This window comes from Lepidothrix coronata, unplaced genomic scaffold (genome assembly GCF_001604755.1).
Source record: "Lepidothrix coronata isolate B3197 unplaced genomic scaffold, Lepidothrix_coronata-1.0 Scaffold37, whole genome shotgun sequence".
Classification (NCBI taxonomy): domain Eukaryota; kingdom Metazoa; phylum Chordata; class Aves; order Passeriformes; family Pipridae; genus Lepidothrix; species Lepidothrix coronata.
This window is the reverse complement of record NW_016690217.1, coordinates 6425282-6442924: the sequence shown is the minus strand read 5'-3', so window position 1 is coordinate 6442924 and position 17643 is coordinate 6425282. Positions and strand designations below refer to the sequence as shown.

General features: G+C 39.1%; 2 long non-coding RNA genes across 7 annotated transcripts in view; both read left to right on the top strand.

The window, feature by feature from the left end:
• LOC108496191 overlaps nt 1-17643 on the top strand; it is a 133317-nt gene that overhangs the window by 47566 nt on the left and 68108 nt on the right. For 5 of the 6 annotated variants that reach the window (XR_001874382.1, XR_001874377.1, XR_001874379.1 and 2 more), the window contains exon 4: nt 3971-4077. This is a non-coding gene — a long non-coding RNA (uncharacterized LOC108496191). Of the gene's footprint in view, nt 1-1971; nt 2003-3970; nt 4078-17643 lie in introns of all 6 variants that reach the window. The other variant, XR_001874381.1, reaches the window with a different exon arrangement.
• LOC108496194 overlaps nt 12141-17643 on the top strand; it is a 12763-nt gene continuing 7260 nt past the window's right edge. The window contains exons 1-2 of the long non-coding RNA XR_001874386.1: nt 12141-12191; nt 17325-17395. This is a non-coding gene — a long non-coding RNA (uncharacterized LOC108496194). The remainder of the gene's footprint in view (nt 12192-17324; nt 17396-17643) is intronic.

Below are 17643 nucleotides of genomic sequence, written 5' to 3'. Positions count from 1 at the left end.
CAAGGGCCTGAGGCTGCTGTCAGAGCAAGAACGAGCTCTGAAGGACGCCCAGTGTCTGCAGCAGCAGGGTGCTGACATACAGGAGGATGCTGAAGGGGCCTTTGCCCTGGGGATGGAGATATGAGTCATGTAACTCTCTCCTGAACCTGCTGGTACTGGAGTGACCCTTGTTAAGCAGCCTGAACAGTGCTCTTTTAACATCTCCACTGAAATGGGAAAATTGTTTCCTTTGGAATGGAAAATATTAAATTTATTTATTAATTTTTAAATCAGTCTTAAAATTTACAAGCTTGAATTTCTAATAATTGCAGTTCCAGCTAATATATAATTTCTGTGTTGCTAGGATCTGTAACACAGCACTTGCAGCTAAAATTGTTAATGAAATAAAGTCTTTTCGGGTGACCTTAATCAAGTTCTAAAAATTGTTTTCATATTTAGTCACAGAGCATTATAAACACTTTATAAAAGCCTGACAATCTATGGGAAAATATTGATTTTGACCCTACTGTGTTTTCAGAAGTTTGAAGTTCTAATAAGAATTTAACTTTTCAAAAAATTGATGTTTATTCTTTAAGGTAAAATCATTAGAAACTTAATTTTCTTCACTCAGTATATAGCAGGAGAATCACGTATGTATGTTATAAAAATTTAGCGATCCCTTAAATGCTGCTAATAAGTGGAATAAGTGTTTCTGTGTGTAACATTCTCTCCTTTACATGAGAGAAAAAATTGTAGTATTTTGGAATCTTACATATACCCAGCAAATACATATATATGTATATATGTATTTATATATATATGTATATGAACATGCATACATATACACATTACACTTATGTATACAAACATAAAAAGGCGGCATTCACATTTTTTAACTCTGTATATCTGCTGATCTACTGAATGGACCTAATTTCTTTCTCTTTCTCTCTTTCTGACCTCTCTTCCCCCTTTAGTTTTGGCAGAGAGAATAAACCCAAACGAGCTCTGTTGTCTTGGTTGTATGATTTAAGTCATCAGACTAAAGACTAGGAGTAAGATCATATAAATGAAAAGAAAAAAACCACAACAGAACAGCTATAAGAGATTGAGACAAAACTATTCCTTCTTGTGCATCAAAAATATGTCACTTTCCATTTTGCAAATACTTATGCATGCAAGAATCCCCTTCAGGGTATTTAGATGACTCACATGCATAATATTACACACAGATATTGCAGCACCAAGGTCTTGTTTGTTGAGTTTCTCTTAGAAAGTCTTTTATTCGTGTGAAAAATGTGTTTCACTATAGATAGCCCTTGCCCAGGTGTAACCCCATCACAGCTCAGCCTGAAGGAGAAGTTACTCCCCGATGAGATAATAACTTATTTTCAGGAGAATGATACTGGACCGTGTTTGTGAGGACTGCAGTCAAAAAGTGCTCTGTGTAAACTACTAGAGATTACCTAAGAAGGACAAACATAACAAAGTAACATAACAAAGTATGAGAATACCACATTAGTGATTTAACCTGTATTTCTAAACTATTTTACAGAGTGACTTAGTTTGGGATGCTCCTGTTGAGTGGTCCCTTTATTTTAATTTAAAGTATAGATAGCTACTTCTCATTTTGTGTGGCAGATGGTAATTTGTTTGTTTGTTTAATGGGTTGCTACAGAAGCAGAGTTGAAATGCTTTGTGTCTTAATTGCTTTCGAAGGTCACAGTCCTGTAAACATTTTGGCTCTGACAGTGGAGGGTTTCTGTGCTCCCATACCGAATCGAGGGGAGTTCTGCATGGATATGCTTCCCTGCCCCGTGCTAATGTTTGCTAGCTCAGGGCCGAATGCCCATGCTTAACTCCACGTGCATTAGTCATGCCATTGAACTCAAATGGGGAGGTGACCTTAGGAAGCAGCTTACATCAGGGATGCTGAATGCATTATTCTTAAGGCAGTTCTGCAAACACAGCCAACAAACCTGTCTTGCATTGCAGCCTCACACAACCAGAAAGACAGAGCCAACAGGTAAGAAATTTTAATCTAATAGGAAGGCAAATTTATAAGGTGAAGGATAAGCAGCTCCTGAATGTGTAATGCAGCTTTCGGATGTGATTCATTTTTAAGACAAAAAAAGGAAACAAACTAGCAACTAGTATGTTTTTAATATGACTAGCAAAGCATTTCTGAGAAATATTTTCTACAAAAATGTTGTATTTTATGTCATTACATACTTGTAAAATGCAAAATGATTTCACTTCAGAGAATGACAATACATGGAGGATATAGATAGTGAATGTCCTCACCTATATTACATTTACCTATATTTGAAATTTGAAAAAAGGTATTTTACGTACCTTCATTGAATGTCTTGAGGTTATGAATAGCACTGCCTTGAATGATAAATATCTTTCCATCTCTCTTCTCTTTAGACAGTCTGAACTTTGTTACAACTTCAGAAAGGCAGCTTCTGCTAAGCACAGTCATAAAATAATTCATCACTGCTTGTGTCAGAAATGTATTTTTTACCCAGATGCAAAACACACAATCATTATGTTAAGGGAATATTCTCATGTAATATTACAATTATTATCCTGAGAATTTTACCTATTGAATGTTGGAAATATGTACACTTTCATATCACTTAGATTAAGGCACACTCCAAAAAATTTTTCTCAGCCCTAAATTTCCCTGCATATTTACATCTTTGTAGTATGTCTTTCTAACATTCTACACTGGGACACAGCATGCAGCTACATTCCAATAGCCTGCTTCCTTTTTTTACTTACCTGATGTGCTTTGAAGTGTGTCTTGATGCTATTCTGCTTTATCTGCGTGGGATGGACACAGTTATATTTGGAAAGGAGTTTTGGTGCCATCAGATGGACATACGACTGGGAGCTCCGTTCCTACATACCTGATTCAAAGTCTCCATCCCTTTTATCCAATTCTGCAGGGACTGCCTGCAAGACTGCTGATGTATTTGGCCTAGTGATAAAGACAGATAAGCCTTGTGTGCATCTTTAGCACCACTCTCACTAGGATATTGTGCCAATGGCTTGATCTGCCCTGTCCTGGCTGCCCAAAGGTGTGAGTCAGCCACCACCCTGTGTGTGATGTTTTCTGGTGGAGAAGCAATAGACTATTTCAGACAAAAATCTCCCTGCAACCTGTTACCTAGGCCATAGAAATGATCAAAGAAACCTGAGCTCAAATACGGACTCAAGACTTAATGGGACAGTTTCAGTGTAGTCCAGATTGCTTGTATTTGTCCACTTGAAAAAGGGTTTATTCTGGTCTTTTTGGTTAGATACACAAGATAGTTTGGAACTTCAGCTAATAAAATGGTCCCAAACTGAGCTAAGCAGATGCTGCTCAGTTCTGCAAAATTATTTTATGAATTACTCATACTCTAAGCTGTTTCTTGTCCAGCAAATATTTTTCTAGAAGAGATTTCTTGCGTGAACCTCCACTAATAGCAATACCTATTACATAGTGCTTTAAAATAACACATCTGCTTTGAGGTAAAAGGCCTCACAATCAGTCATTGTGGCAAAGATTAAGTTATGTTTTCATTCCCTTTTCACAGTCATACCGGTATACGCAGAGGTAGAGTTTATTTAGAGGTCAAGTACAAGATATTATCAGAACTAGGGTTAAAACCAGGGATTTTACAGTGCTGTTCATTTACTTAGGGCACTCCGTATTTCTATTTCATTTGTCCTTTTACTCTAATACAAATGAATTCATTACAACAAGAATATTAAAAAGTAAAGTATGTGAAACATTATTGTGTACTTATTTCTGTGTCATGCTACCTGTAAAATTAATGATTCATCTTCTCTTGGTGGAGGAGCACACAGCTGCATCAGTGTATTCCACACAGAATCAAAGAAAGGAGGTTTTGTTATTTAGAGTTTTATTTAAAGTTTAAAAAAAATTAGTAAGCTTCGTGGCAAACATTTTGCTAATACACTTAATAATTCTGTGTTTCAGAGTAGTGTATGGCTAGTGACTTTTCTTCCTGAGGAGAATGACTGAGATGTCTGCTTGGAGTTATTCCTGGAATTAGACCAGCATGAGGTCTCCTCTACCAATCAGAGGTAATACTGCTGAATGGCAAGAAATCTGAAGTGATATATGTCCAACTATCTATGCATTGACAATGTCAACCCTGGAAAAAGTTCCATCTGCCTGGTGCCAAAGGAAAGAGTCGGGAGAATGGGTAAATCTGGGTGACATCAGTCTCTTCTGAGGTATATTTAGTTGATGGAGACAAAAGCTTCTCTAGGTAATGGGCGGGTTTTATTAACAGTGATAGCCCAAACTTCTGCCACAACTAAGCAGGTTATTGAAGGTTAATTAATTAGTTATTTACCTAACAATACATAGCATAATGGCAGATACAAGAGTGTTGTCATTTGTTGTCATTTAAATCATTTAAATCATACAAACTCCACTAGAGGAAAATGAGACAATATAATACAAGACAATTTAATACAATTGGACAGTTAGTTAATATTAAGTGGCATATTAGTGCTCAGGCCTAAGCCTTCTGCTAGAAAAAAACACTCAAATTCTGGTTTTCTGTTATCTAGTGTTCACCAGAAGAGGTTGCAATTATTTTCTATCAGGGTGAGCCTGACATAATATGAGAGCAGAATCAGCCCCACTAGGATGTACACACATAAGTAGGGCAAATACAATTTGCCAAGTGATATGCATGAAAACTAATTTCCTTACTATGGAATGATCTTTTGAAATGTTTTCTTTAAATGGTGATAGCTAAAAAGCAGCAGAAAATATGCCTGGGTCTGTCTAATTCTGCATTATTGGGGTTACATAACCTGCATCTGTCCTCTTCACTTTGGATAGTAGTCTGGCCTTGGAAAGGTTAAATTATTGTGTAATATCTTTCTCTAATTGTTTCTCCCTTTAGAGTATTTAAAAAATGGGTTGTGTTGACAATAGTAAAGGATAAAGAATGATAAGATATCTGTAGTACAAAATAAAATACTGCTTCTGCTAATAATTTTACCAAGACCAAGTCAGTGTGATTTTAATGATATTATAGGTACATTGTGCTTCTACAACCTTTTTTGGGAGGTGAAATAACTTGCCAACATTCCTGTTGTTTATGCAACCTGAAAAACCTGCATCAAGACACTCAAATTACTATCAGATAACAAATTAAAATATCATTAAACATATTGCAAACAATATCCTTCATGTTCAGAAATCCTATTTATTTCAAAGGTGTGACCCAATTTCAGTGGGAGCTCTATAAACAGGAGGTTGAAAATCTAGGCTCTTAATTATAAAATATCCTCACTCCAAAAATAGAGAGGACAAGAAATAAGCACATTTTAAGGAAAAGTTTGAACAAAAACATTTTTCCCAAGTTTGTCAATTTGTCAGTTATTTATTTCAGTTAGCATAACTCATGTTTACACAAGTTAATAAATGTCTTATGTACTAGGACACACTTCAAGATTTATAGGTATCTAAACATCTCTCAAAGACTCTCCTAAAGTTACTTCATTTCTTAATAGCTGTCTCAATTGCATACTTCCTGTCAAAATGTGTCACAATACATATATATACAGTTCTCATTAAGAGGAAATATGCATATACTTATGTGTGTGTTTAAATACATACATATATATATATATGCACATCCCCCTCTAATTTTTAGTGGTCTCTAATTCCAGAAGTAAGTGAAATGTTTATGCTGTTGAAGGGCATTATTAAAATGTCCATTATTCTGTAACACAAGTGCCAATTTTTTAATTGATTTAAGAAATATTTTCTTAATTTTAAGTGCAACAAAACATTTAATCTCTCCACAGTTTTAAATTGTATCTCCACTCCGTGAAACTGTTAATAAGATCTCAGACTGATTTTAATGTTATTGCTCCCCTTAGTCTTTTCTGAGATATATATGACTCAGGTGCTGGTCTCTGGTGGTACAAACTAAAGACAATGGAAAAGATAGCATATCTAGAACATGGGAAAAAACAGTATTCCATAAAAATTAAGAATCTTGAAAAGCAGCAAATACCTTATTTTAAGATATTTTTAATCTAGGAATACCTTAATTTAAGAACCTGTTTTAGTGTGAACACAGGACTGCAAATTACCTTGCTGTGCTACATAACTGTTCATTAGGAAAGCTTCGATGAGGTTTCATCTAAATTTCAATGTGGTTTCATCTTAACTATGAGGATAGAGTGAGACTAATGAAGCTATCCAACAGCCTGGAGGCTGCCCCACCCCTGCAAAAGAGTTTGGGTAGGACAAATTTTGTGTTCAGCTGGGCTGACTTGGTTCAGTAAGGTGGCTGTAGTTGTTGTGATGTCTGTTTGTATCCTGAAGAAGAGAGATTTTTGGATATAATACCAGCAGGTATTTTTTACTTTTTATAAATAATATAAAACATGTATAGGAGCAACATCAGCTGCTCCACCTTTTTCCCCTCTCCGAACTAATGAATCTTGAGCATTTATTTGCAAGTTGAGCAAGAGGGAGGAGTGAGTGCCCTCACTAAGGAACTGCTCGTTCCTGGTGGTGGGTGATACTTCTGACTTTCTCTTCAGAGATAAGACCTAGAGGCAGCCAATAGCAAGGACAGGCAGAAGGATTTAAATGGAATTTAGTTTGGCTGGATCCAGGCCAATTTAATCTATGTAACTCCTCCATTCTGACATCTCCTCTAGCTCTACCAAATAAGCCAGAGTCAGGTGGTGAATCTGTGATAGGCACATGTATAGAAAGCTGAACATGTCCCAGACAAGGCTACTTTTTTTTAAATTTGAAAAGTAAGGGTCCTGAGCAAAGCTCTGTCAACACTCTCCTTGTTTGCTTATTTGTTTTTATGAAGCAATGTGATGAAATGGGCTCTCCTGTGCTGAAAAGGTTAGGCTTTAATAACCAGGAGGAAAGCCAATGGTAAAATTGGTATCAGCAGCAAACCCAAACACCTCTTTACCTATTGTTTCCTATCATAAATACTGTTCAGTTTTAAATAACTGATCAGTGCAAGAAGTGATAAATGGTCTTGCTGTTCTTCCAGGGTCTGCATGTTACTTGAACAGATGCTCGTTTTGTCATCATTTTACAGAAAAATAGTGTAGTGCACTGGAGCTTATTTGGCAAAGATAAAAAGACAAGTCCCTCTCCTTGCATGAATACTTCGTAAAGTTATCAGTTTGGGAATTCTGTCTAAAAGTTTCACTAAAAGAGAATTGTGCAGTTGAGCTCTGAAAAGTTTGGCAGTGCAAGAATTAAAGCTTCCTTCAAAACCATTCTGATACTGTCACATACTGTTTTTCTTACTTATTCAACCAGCAGAGCTTGATGGTAGGATCTTCAAAGCTGCAGCACAGGTTACTTTCATTTGAGCCAACCGAGTAACCAGTAGCTGAGGTCAGACACTTTTCTGGACTCGGGCCACACTCAGAGGGAGACACTACGTGTATTTTGTCTTTGAGCTATGCATCAGTGAAATTCAGGGTAGGGGGACTGCTGGGCTCTGCATCTGGAGCTGGGGTGGGCTTGGTAACCCTGCAGTTCTACAACAACTGTAATCCTGTGGGAATTTTATTTGCAAAGTGAGTATTTGTTGACTACCTGTGAAGGGACTATGATACTAAGAAATAAGGGCTATAAACTAAGTGGAATTCTTCTGAGCACGATGGAAAAGAAATGAGAACAGTCTTTTTGTTTCCTGAATCACACCTAAGTGTACTTTCTATCTGGTGTTGTTTGTTTTTTTTTTTTTACCCTTAGATGTTACATATAACTCTCTTTGCAATAGAGGGAGTGCTGTAAATATATATATATATGTGTATGGCCAGTCTTCGCAAGCGAAGATTTGGGAAAGGTCATTAACCCTTCCAGCCTGCGCAGTGGATTTTTTAGGTGAGACACAGCGTGCGCTGAACTGAGCCCACCCTTTAATCCTGAGGTTCATCTGCCGGGGCCGAGCAAGCTTGGACAGTGGCAGTGAGGTCCCCAGGAAGTAGGTTTGTTTAGAGTGACCTTCTCTTAGATGGATTGCCTCACAGGGCTGAGCTCCATCTGCCCGGGGGGCTGGGAATCGAACCTGGGTCGCAGTGGTGAGAGTCCTGCACCCTAACCACTAGACCACCAGGGGCCCCATATATATATGTATGTATGGAAATAAATGTATATATGGAAATAAAACCAGGAGACAACAGAATACGGTGCATTTTAAAGGCATAGGGAAGCAAGAATACCCTTGGGAAGTTCCATCTGAAGACTGCAAGGCTGGTTCGTATTTTCAGAGATGCTGTTTTCAGTGTTAGCTCATTCTCTGGAGTAAAATCTTTTTATCAAATAGTTAAAATTTTTTGTTGCTTACGTATCCTGTTCAAGATATGGTGCAAAGGTAAAGCTCTGAGAAAGTAATTGACAGATGGATGTTTACTAATTCCAAATCCATTTAGTATCCTAAGTATCATGGCATCACAGTTTTTTGTTGATAGCTCAACCACCATCAACTTGAACTACTGAAAAATGAGTGTAAAAGTGTTAAAGACCCAGTTTGAATCCAGACCAATATCAGGCTAGTTTATGTATCACCATAAGGAAAAATCAACATTTTTTGTATGAAAATATCTAGTTTAACTTTTAGAAAAATCTTAGCATCTACTTGTATGAAAACAATAAAATTTGCTTTTTAACATTTTTTTTTCTAATATATTTTGCACTAGCATTTTTTTTTTCAAATTTCCAAGACAAAGAAAATACATGTATTTGGCTACTACAGAAACACATGAAAATGCATGGGTCTGGATGAATGTTTGTACATATATAAAGAAAAATCAGATTTTGACAGCTAAAACCAAAACATTGTTTCTGCCCTCTGTCACCAACAACATAAGGTAGGATGAAAGCAACTGCAAGGCTGAGCCACCCAAAACTAACAGAAATCATCTCAGAGCAAGTCAGTGAGTCCCAGTAGAGAATCTACCTCATGGATAAGCCAAAACCAACCCTAAACAGACATATCGCCCTGTTTGCAATCTTTCTGTTGAAAGCTTCAGAGATGAATTTCAATGCCTGTAGCTCTTGCCTCTCTTCTGCATTAGAGGCAGGTGAATACCTTGCATCAATGTCAAGAAGTGTTTGTTCATGTCTTCGAGTGACTCACTATAATTATCTCTGCTCTTATGTATACAAATATTCTAAGACGGGAATTTACTGGAGAAAAGAGACACTAACAGAAAATTTTAAGCAATTACTAAACATTCATGATACAGAAACTTTTCATTCATACCCAGGAATGTTAAAAACCTCATTCCAAAGGTATCATTAGCCCAGTAGGAGACAAGAAAAACCTTATGTTACTTATATAGCCAGATAAGGCTATTGATTTAGAAATAATTATTTTAGATTAAAAAATGCTAGTTGCTTGTTGAATAAATAAATATATCAAATATTTCTTTGATGTAAGTATATCAAAGATGATGTAAGATAACTTGCAAAGATACTTCATGAGATCACTCACCAGTTACTATCCTGGTAAAACAGACTTGACTCAGGGAGATTAGTTTCACTTATTACCAATCAAATCAGAATAGGATAATGAGAAAAAACCCACAAATCTTAAAAACCCCTTCCCCTCATCCTTCCCTTCTTGTTGCTATGGAAATAAAATGCATTCCAGAACCTCACAGCCTTCTAGGAAACTCTTCATAACTGCACATCTAGGAAGGGGCAATTGCTTTCCTTGTCTTGTGAGTTTGTGGTGGGGATGGGAATGGAAAGGCAAGGTGTGAATGGGTTACCTTTGGGTCTGTTTTCTTCATCTCTAGTTTATTTTCAGAATTGTCAGCTGGCATGAGTGTGATGATTCATAACCATGTTTTCTTTAAAAATCTTCCACAGCTAACTGATTTCTGGCAGCCTTGTAAGTGTCTAATGGAGGGAAAGCACCCTTTTAACATTGCTCCCAGGAGTCTGGACTTCCTAAACTTGCAGATTTGTTGTGTGAAACAACACCATTGCAAAAGACTGCATAAGTTAAACATTTCACTATGGAGTATGGGTTGACCTTTGAAACTCTTTATTGTCTAAAAGTGGGATGTTCACCAGTGGAAATCTCATGACTGAGATTCTCAGACCCTGGGTGCAATGTGAAAGCACCACATGGTTTTATAATTTTTTTTTTTTTTTTGTAGCAAGGTTTTCCACAAGAAAAATGAGAGGAAGTTGAGAATAAAGCCCACGTACCCCTCGCTGCATAAAGACACGCAACTATCATAGTATTTCAATTATTGTAGGCTGGATTCTTCTTTGGTTATTTACATACCCACCAATCTGTTGACTTTATTTAGTTGGAAACCCACTCCTGCTCTGTCTCTAACACTTGAGATTGATCTTATTTCTCCTACATTGGAAAAATGTCTCAAGTGAGATATAAAAGGGATTCTTAGTCATCTTAGACTAAAGCTCTGTAAAATCGGTGTTTTATGGTATAGGATGATAAGCATCCCTAGACTTCTCAGGGAGACTCCAGGGTGAAGCAGGTCACACTGAGAGTCACCTCTTAGTTTTAAGTGAGGGCTCATCATGGACTCCAACAGGAAGGAGCTCCTGTCTTCTGTGGAGGAGGAGAGAGTGTTGGCTGCTGTCATGGTTTGAAAATTGCCCCCTCTGGGAGCCAGGGGGCCTATAGGTGAGGTGATTGGATTCCAGGGCAGTCTCCCCTGGAGGGCCAATCACTGCTTGTTTTGTTTGCTCCTGTGAAAAATCATATATACACAACCGCTGGAAGTTGCTGGCAATCGGTCTGTCTGTCTGCTGCTGTGTGGGTTTGAGAAGGCCCAGGGGTGGCAGAGCCCCCCTTTTTTCCCCTCTGGGGAAGGGGGGCCCTGCGGCCCCACAACTCTGGCTAAGCCAGGGTTGGAGGCAGCATTGGAGTGAGTGTCTGTTGTGAGGGAAGGGACTCACAGCACCTGAAGGTAAGCGGGAGAGAGGAGCCAGGCCCTCTTCCCCCTACTTTCCAGCTAGGCTGCAGAGGGGGGCTTCTTTTCCTTCTCACTGTAAAGTGGAGGGGAGGCTTAGCATTGGAGCAGAGCCAAAGTGGATGGGCTGAACGCAGCCCAGCACCAGGGAGATAACCCCAGGTGAAATTGGAGACAGACCAGAGAAAGGCCCGGAGGACGTCATTGCAGTGATTTAAACAGAGGACAGCTGAAAACTTGGAGGAGAAATGAAGATTCCAGGACGCGTACATGTGATAAGCTGACTGAACTACAGCAACCTACGGAACCGAGGTATGAGAGAGAGAATCACACAGCAGAGACTGACACAGAACCACGGGAGCACGGACTCAAAACTATCTTCTTGGACTTTGTGAGGAAGAAGATACTTCAGTTGTAGCTGGAGTGGTAGCTGGATCTCTTTCCATTACATACAAGGGGGTCTCCTCTCACCCCTCTCAGCCCTTCAACTCCAAGCGAAGGTCTCTCTCCCATGGACTCAGCGATAGCTGGGACAAAGGCTTGCTTCACCACGTCGTATCACAAAGTGCAGGGATCTTCGTGACAGTCCCTTTCCTCAGGGGATTTAAGTTCCCCCTGAGTCAGAAGGTTTAGGGCAGCTTTTAGTTCAGTCTTTTGCCCCAGGCGTTCTACCAGAGCTCCTGTACTCTGTCTCAGCTGCCAGTGTGGCAGCAGCAGTGGGGGGACAAGGTCACCTCCTCCGCATTCCATCTGGCCATCCCGGTCCAGCTTCCAGGACGTTGTGGTGGTTTGAAACTCCCAAGAATCCAATTTCTAAGTTCAAGCCCCTTCCCACAATTTGCCCCTGTGAGAGGGTTTAGTGATGGCACGGACTTGATCTCTTCCTCACCTCATGTGGAGAGTTTTCAGACAAAACAAAACCATTCGTTATTGGGGTGTGATGGTTTCACTCTAGGCCTTCCTGGAGACCAGCTTGTAACCAGGAAGGAACTAGGAAAGTGATCACGGAAATATTCCATGCTATTCCTTTATGTAACTTGGGGTATAAATAAAGCCAGCAGGAGGGACCTCACTCTCTTCCTTTCCGGCAAGGTTCGAGAACGGTGGGTCCCTGTCTCGGTTGGGCTTATCTGGAGCTGAGGCCTACAGTGACTGCTGTTATCTGCCACGCGTGAGGGGAGAGCGCTGGGCCGTGTCGAGCCATCCTGCTTGTTCAAAGCGAAGTGGTGAGATTTTGCTAATTTACCTTCAGTTAGCTGGTTGACTTGCTCGGTCTTTGCCCCTTTTTGTCCTTCTCCCTTCTCCCTCCCCCTCTTCCCTTTTTGGGGAACTGTTTGGGATTTCTGGAGTTGCGGTGTATAGTATTCTCATTGTATATATCTGTCTTATATGTAAAATATATATATATATATTTTTGCTATAGCTTTGGCTGCTTAAGTTGTTTTTTTTCTCTTCCCTCTCTGGGAAGCAGGTCCTTGTTGTCGAGTTTCAGGGACTTGGCGGGAAGCCAGCTCGAAACTTGCACATGGGGGAAGGGGAAAATATTTACAAAGGTTTATTTACATACATATATATATTTACATTGAATTAAATTCCTCTTTTCCTTCAATAAAAGTCTAAGAAGAAAAGAGAAGACTCTTTCTGTCACTCCTCAGACCACAGTTCCTTCATTTCAGTTTTTTGTGGCACTGGTTAGTGTCTTTCATTTTTCTGAGGCAGCAGATTTAAGTATGGCAGTCAGGATTTTTGTCCTTACTTTGTGGAAATTCCAACCCCAAGCCCGAGCCTTCGGGGGATTTTCCTTGGAGACCTTCACTTCTCTTGGGTTAGAGCATTTAAGGCAGCTTTCAGTTCAGTTTTACCAGAGCTCCTCTGCTCTGTCTCATGGTAGCAGCATGGTAGCAGCAGCAGCAGTGGAGGACAAGGCCACCTCCTCCTCATTCCATCCTGGTTCAGCTCTCAGGGCGACTCCGAGTTTTTCAGCTCCTTTCTCTCTCTCTCTCTAGCTGCTGCTGCATTTTGGGACTCCTGAAGGGTTTGGAAGTCCACCCCTCCTCTTCAGGAGATCTCTGGGTTTTGGGAAAGTGATACAGTCTTACCCCAAAACAGCCCTGTTGAGTTTACCTCTGTTTTGTTGCCAGCTCTCCCTCCTGCAGGAACATCTCTGCATCTTTCAGCCGGCTTCACGTTATCTCGCTGCTACTGGCTACCTTTTGGCTTTTAGCCACCGTTGTCTCTGTTCAGGACTGCTCTGCTGCCGCTTTCAATGTCTTCTGCTGCTGCTGACAGTAAGAAAACTCTTCCAGCTCTTGATTACGGGACCCAGTCCAACTTTGACACTATACCGGGTCTCCTGTAGCCTCAGCTGGGGGCTGGGGGCCCTTGGCTCCCAGAGGGGCTCACTGGCCCCCTGCTTCCCCCAGCTCAGGCCATGGCTACCTACTTTCTATACTACCTTCACCACCTTCTCTTCCGTTTCTGTGGGTATGTAATTTCCATAGGATGCACTTGGACTATTGATTGGTCCAGAATTATCAGTGGGGCAAACCATTACTACCTCAGAGAAAAGGTTTTTCAAACCACCACAAAGTCTATGAGCTTTTCAGCTCCTCTCTCTTTTGCATGCTGCATTTTAGGACTTCCATCCCGTAGGAGTCCATCCCCTCCTCCTAGGAGGGGTCGCAAAGGGGCTTGGGGGATTTGATTCGGTTCTAACTCCAAAACTGTCTCTATTGAGCTTAGTCCTCTCTCTCCATCAGACATCTCTGTGTCTCTCTGCTTAGCTGCATGCCGTCTTTGCTGCTTGTTTCTAAATCTTCTTGGCTTTCAGCCATAGCCTTCCACTCAGTGCTGCCTCTGCCGCCGCTCCTGCTGCCCACTCACAGTGGAGAAAGACTCCCCCAGCTCTTCAGTCACAGAACTCGGTCCAGTTTAACACTGTTTCCGAGTTTCTGCAACCTCCCAGCCGGAGGCTGGGGGGGAGCCTAGCCCCCAGCAGGGCTCCTGGCCCCTCAGCTCCTCGTGGCTTCACAACATGGTCACTTCTCCTCCAACTACATCATCGTCATCATCCTTCTTTTCTGGTCTGCTGTGATATGTTTAAATTTTGCAGGGGCACTGATTGTATCAACCCCAAGGGACACCACTCCCTCGGAGGTTACCATTTTTTAACTCCAGAGGGAAAACATTTTTTTCCCCACCACAGCTGCCTATGCACCCTAGTGATTTCTGTGTCAATCACACACACAGTGAGGCAGAAGCTAGCATAATAGCATGCATGACAAATCAAAGCCTTTTAGATTTTCTGAATATCACTTATAACTTTCATGAAACTACTGCATGAAGAGCAAGGTCTTGGTTTGGGAAAGACAGCACACAGAATATTGGTATGGATGCGTGTGGAGCTTACTGAGGATTTGATAGTTTGGGTGATGTTTTGACAACTCTGAGCCACTATGTGCATATTACTGGACTGTATCTTCCAGTTTTTGTAGACTATGCCCCACACAAAATAAATGCCATAAGAACAGAAACAGCTGCTACTTCCACATATGAAAGATGACCTCATTAATCAGTGCAAGAAATAATTGGAACAAATTCAATGTCACAATTGAACCACATAACTCATTATTTTATTAAAAAATATGCACTGAGCTGTCTGAATCGAGTAATTCTGGCAGCTACCAGAAAGGCATAGACAAATTCTTACAGATAATATTTTGTCTCTTGAATTATGGAGCTATTTTATTTATACTGTGTCATATTGATGAGGTGTAACCAATTTTTCTGCTGGGAATGCTTTGTAGCAAGGTGATGAGTACAGCATCATGTTCTTTAAGACTGGTGTGAGAGCACCCTCCTTTGAGAGACAGAAAATACTTTTTGTCTTCAGATTTCTGCAGGGAGGTGATGATGGTGATATTATAACAATTGAGCACTACAAGAATAATTCTTGTTTGGAAAGAAATTTAATTATATTGTGTTTGATTAATTCCATTATTTCCACAGGACCTTAGAAATTAAAGAAATAGTTAATCTCTTATATATGAATCTCACAGAAGGAAAGGTACTTGCTATAATGCAAACTCAAGCAGTCAAATTATTCCTTTCTTTTTACATCCAAAAATTCTACCAAAGGCAAAGACTTTTTAAAATGAATTCGTGCTTCTCTCAAGTTGGACCCAGTTGTGTTCCTGTAGCAGCCAGTGGGAGTTTACCCTTCCCTTTCCCGGGGGCAACTTTAAACTCACTCTTACCTACTTTTGGACGGTAACCAAGAAACTGATTCTGAAACCTTCCCTCTCATTGGCAGGTCCATGAAATTGGTGGATAAATCAGGATGAATCAGACTCAAATTTCCATAACACAAAATAGAGTTGTTACAGTATATGAACAACAAGAAAGTAGTAACAAAATTAGGGGATCCAGTCTCTTTATTTTCAGATACAAGGCAATAAGGAATCTTCAGAGCTGATGGCTGTGTGTCCTTATAGGTCCTTATATTATAAAATGTACTGAATTTGACAGATAACTTTATCAAGATACATATAGTTAGACATATAGCAGTTAGCTTATTTGACATAAATAAGCAGGTATTTCCCAATTGTTACTACCACTAATGTGTTTGCTTAAACTCTTAACAGAAAAATTGAATGTTCATAAAACTGAAAGATTTTTGGAGGCAGTTTAGACATCAACTTATTATTTTCTCACACTATAATAAATCTGTGAGTATTTTATAAGCAAGAACTTACATCTGGTTTAATGTTCAATTATATTGATAAGTTAAATGCTAATGTTGGAAGACTGTAACAATTTTAAAGAAGGAAAAATGTTTTCTCTGTATATAAGTTTTGCTTTGTCACTATGATTCACTCTATGTGAGAAGAACAAAGATTATATGCATAATAAGACCATGCAAATGAGATGAAATCAGCGAAAGTATGGTAGGGGAGGAGAAGCTGTAAAATAGAGCCATCAGTATAATGACAAAGAAGTAGAAAAGTTAAATGTTTTATCATTGCACCTTTGAGTTTATTTATCCTCTCATCTTTTTGAGTGTGGAGACTGAGGCTCTTGAAATATCAGCATGAAAACATCTCTGTCTTGGACCAAAAGCAGGATAATGTTATTTAACAGACTGTCCAGATATACCTCCCTGACCTACAGCTATTTATTTTTATTTTTTAAAAGAGAAGCAGCGTGGTAATAATTAGCAGCAACACTAGAGGAGAGGGAAAACCCCTGCTATTTGTGTTTTGGTGAGGGTGTTTTTTCTTGCCCTGCTTCACTGCCTGGATGCCAGCTCCCCATCTCAGACATGATGGAATCTCTTAGTACAATAGAAGCACAGTAGCAATATGAATTACAAATACATGTATATTTTACTGCACTGACTTTCTCTTCCCTTCCTTTAAATAAATGTAGTCTAAAAATATCCTCCACTCTAAACTGCTTTACTACTGAGGCCCGGTCTTGCAAAAACACTACAGTTACTTATAGAAGAAAGCAAAACCTCAGGCTCAAGACTGAATAAACTTCATCTCCAGACTTCGTAATGTTAATGTAAACTGACTGCAAATTAACTATGTTTTTGAAAGATATTACTCTCATCTAATAACATGGAGTACACGCTCACATTAAGAGCAAGGGTATTTTGCTTATGGAGAATTTATGAGGGATATCTTGCTTCTTCAAATAAAAGTAGGGGAAAAAATGTAGGTGCTATATATGTACATATGGTGGGGGTTTTGTTATTGTTGTAACCCAGTAAAAGTAATTTGTGTCAGCTTTTGGAAAAGTATTATCAATTATTTGTTCACAAATGGATCTCAAAAAAAATGAGAGGAGAAAATACACCAAAATAGTATGGAATTAATATTAAAAATATTTTTAAATTTTAGAGCCAGATTCAGCAAATTTTCTTAGGAGAAACTACTCATATGAGTAATCCATTGATACTGAGGTTTATTTAGATAACTATAGTGACCTGCAAGAACTTGCAGAATCAACCTCAAGTTTGTAAATATTTAGAAAATAAGTCACTGATTAAATCCTTCTCTTCACAAGATGGAAATGTCCATTTGACAGTTGTAAAATATACTCATGAAAGGCTCTATTAAAGTGAAAATTAGCTAAGTATTAATTACTTCCTTTGAGCCAGTTAAATCTTTTCTTTACCCTCTACCGAAAGAAAAATTTTTAGTATTTTAACTCTTTGCAAAAAAGCTTAACATTGCCAATATCACAATCTGGGGCTTAATCAGCACAATTGACAAGGATTTACGAACATTTTAATTTCAAATGAATGTACATATATACAAACCCATGTATGTGGACATAAATTCTTTTTATTACAGCTATTTTACAAAAGCAGAACCTTACGTAGTTGACGTATTAACAAGCCAATGAAAATACTCTTCATACATCTGTAAGTCCATAAACCTCTTAAAATTGTGTCTTTAAAAAAAACCCAAACAGATAAATTATGGAAATACAGACTGTATTACAGAATATTTGCCAGTTATATCTTGATTCTTGTTTGAAATTCCCACAAGAATTTAGGTATGCCAGTGATATAAACTGTAGTAATAATAATGGCCAGTCTTCGTGAGTGAAGATTTGGGAAAGGTCATTAACCCTTCGAGCCTGCGCAGTGGATTTTTTTTTTTTTTTTTT